At 32.3% G+C, this 3,106-nt stretch overlaps 1 non-coding gene across 1 annotated transcript; it reads right to left on the minus strand.

Annotated features, from left to right (window-relative positions):
- Positions 1-756: 756 nt before the first annotated feature.
- Trnar-ucg (transfer RNA arginine (anticodon UCG)) lies at positions 757-829 on the minus strand. Its single transcript has one exon. It is a non-coding gene; the product is annotated as a tRNA-Arg (tRNA).
- Between the last annotated feature and the right edge of the window lie 2,277 nt (positions 830-3,106).

The following is a 3,106-nucleotide window of genomic DNA, read 5'->3' on the forward strand; positions in this document are numbered from 1 at the left end:
CGATGTTCCATTACGAAGAACAGAGTTCGCTAAGCAGGCTCCCCTATCTCTTGCATTGAAACTACTATGAGCCAGTATCCGCAATTGGATGTATTTGCCTCCAACTTGCTGGAGTTTCGTCGGGTGACCACAGAGTATTTGTGTTCAGATGTTTTTGTTTAAGTCTTTTTATATTATTCTTGTTGTATATATGTAATATTCCTTTTTTTATATGTTGTTGTATTCATGCTTTCCTGGGTGGGCGTATTGAGAGACTGTAAGGCTCACCCAGTGGATGTAATAAATAAATAAATAAATAAATAAATAAATATTATCTCAATATATAGATTGGTATATAATTATACTTATATATCAGCCATTATCAGTTATGGAAAACACATATAAATAAAGGAAAAAAAAATATAAATAAATCATTTAATGCCTATACAACAGTCATTAGAAAAAATCACGTAAACAAATATATTCTATCAATTGCAAAAGGAACCGTAAAAATCCGTTTCGATTTCGGAATTTTTATAAAAATACCCACAAAAATAAAATTGAAACGAATTAAGAGTTTAATTCCTTTATTTATTTAAATGTCGCCTTACATGATAATGGCTACAGAGGTAGCTATGCTTATATCCAATATTCTCTTATTATGGGGAGATTGGGTTTAATAAATTGTCTATAAAAAATAAACAAAGCCCAAAAAAAGTTTTTGTTTATTACAATTTGTTAAAAATAAACAAATTATTTGCCAAAAAGACAATTTGTCGACCATGACAAGACTCGAACCTGCAATCTTCGGATCCGAAGTCCGACGCCTTATCCATTAGGCCACACGGTCGTAGTAAACGATTGCGAAATAGGTTATCACGTCCCGCTACGTAAGCCTCCGCGTGCGACGTCACCGATGAGGTCATGAGGTTGCCGCTAGGAGCCTTCGAGTTTTCTATTTCCACACCATTGAATTTTATTCTTTATTCCTATAGCAATAAAGTCCCTGAACTTTATACTTTACAGCATTATTCCATTGAACATGTACTGTACGTGATAATTTGATAAAGACTGAAGATATATTGCATAAGTATATACACTCACATCGTTAATTATCATACATTATGTATACATAAGTGGGTATATAACTATAATGTTGACATGCTTTTTGCATTACATTTTATCTATTATTATATTTAATTTAAAACACCTACTTATATTTTTATTTGTGTGCGTTTGGTGCCAAATTTATTATAAAGCTAGCTATATAATATATATATATATATATATTGGCCCAATTACGAATATGTTAAATGTCTGTTATCCAATATTTAATGTCTATATGAAGAATCGAAATTAATATAGATATCCGACCGGTACGGACGATATCGTAGTGGATGATACCTTTTTTCCGCCATCAATGTCCAGAAGAAGCCAATATATAGATATTGGATCGGTATCGATATTATCCATGCCTATTACTAAGTAATTAATTTGCAATCACTTAGAAGATTCATAGTAAAATTTATATCTATTAATAAACGATATATTTATTAAGTTTAGTTTAATTTATAAAGTTATTAAATAAAATATACCACTTAAAATTGTGAATAACTTTAAAGGATAACTTACCAACACTTGAACCCGTAACCCTGTATCATAATACTACAATAATACTATAATATTGTATATATACATGCGCGTGTCCATGTATATATGAATTTTATGAAACCATTTTATATATTTTATTTATTTATTTATTTAAGGAACACCAACAGCATATTGCATTATAACATATAGGTATAACAAACATTAAATACAATACAATATATTAATGCACATGCCTGTATTATAGGTATTAACAGCAATCACTTTAAATATTTAAATATACAAAAATTTGAACACATTTATTTAATTTAATTATACAGTGTAAGAAAATTAAGTAAATAACAAAAATAAACATGTAAACTATTTTGTTATATACTAATAGATGGCTAACGTCGTTGACGATACAAACATTATTGTTATTTATATTCGAATTGTGTCCACTATTTCGTCATAGTCGTAGAATACTGACGAATCTGACGAATATTACATATAAAGATCCGTCAGTATTCTACGACTATGACGATTTGTCGACCTAAATAAAGAGAAACAAATAACAATAATAAATTTCAGAAGGCCTAGTACTAAATCAACACAATAGTAAAAACCTTTCGAAGGATCGTCGAAATAGATTAATTAAAAAAAGAATCAACAAAATCGGGCTCAGAGAGCGCGCAAGTATCGCGTGACACGTGTAAATAGTGATGTGCCAGATATTAGTATTCATATCCGTGCGTGCGGATATCTGAGAGAGAAAAAAGGTACCGATCCAAGTCTGTATCCGTTACTTTTTGACGGATCTTGAATGGTTCCGTTAGCATTATTAAACTTCGTCACGTGTATAATTTAAAAAAGAATATGTAAAAACGAATTCGCCCTGTCGGTCCCGGCATAAAACGGGCCACCCCTTACTTTCCCGTGGGTGTCGTAAGAGGCGGCTAAGGAAGCTTAGGGGGGGGGGGGGGGAGGTAGACAAGCAGCAGCGTCCCTCTTGCAACATCTGTAAAAACCTAGCTGCGGTTGCCGACCCGCTTGCCAAGCGTGGTAAGTACTGGCAAAACTCCCCTTTTGGGGAAGGCTTTTTTTTTATACGACTTAGAATGGCAAACAAGCTGACGGCCCACCTGATGGAAAGTGGTAACCGTCGCCTACAGACATGAGCAGTACCATGGACATGACAGAGTATACTGTTTCGCCCATGATACCCCCCATGCGTTGCCATTATGTTCAACAGTGGACAGTTAAGGGCTGAATTAATAATCAAATAATAATATGTAGAAACGAATTATAGTACTATTAAATTGAAATTATATATTTAGTATATTTATATTGCAAAAATGAAATATTCTGTAGCAAGACATCTTAACGTGTACTGAATGCCTGTCGATCGACAGATGTCGATTTATCAAAGGGAGACTTTGTGCATATATATATATATATATATTTATATTTATATATATATATATATATATATCGCCTATAGATATTAAGTCCTAAATTGTTTGTGGTGAGAAATATAATA

This window comes from Galleria mellonella, unplaced genomic scaffold (genome assembly GCF_026898425.1).
Source record: "Galleria mellonella isolate WM207_F2 unplaced genomic scaffold, CSIRO_AGI_GalMel_v1 utg312, whole genome shotgun sequence".
Classification (NCBI taxonomy): Eukaryota; Metazoa; Arthropoda; class Insecta; order Lepidoptera; family Pyralidae; genus Galleria; species Galleria mellonella.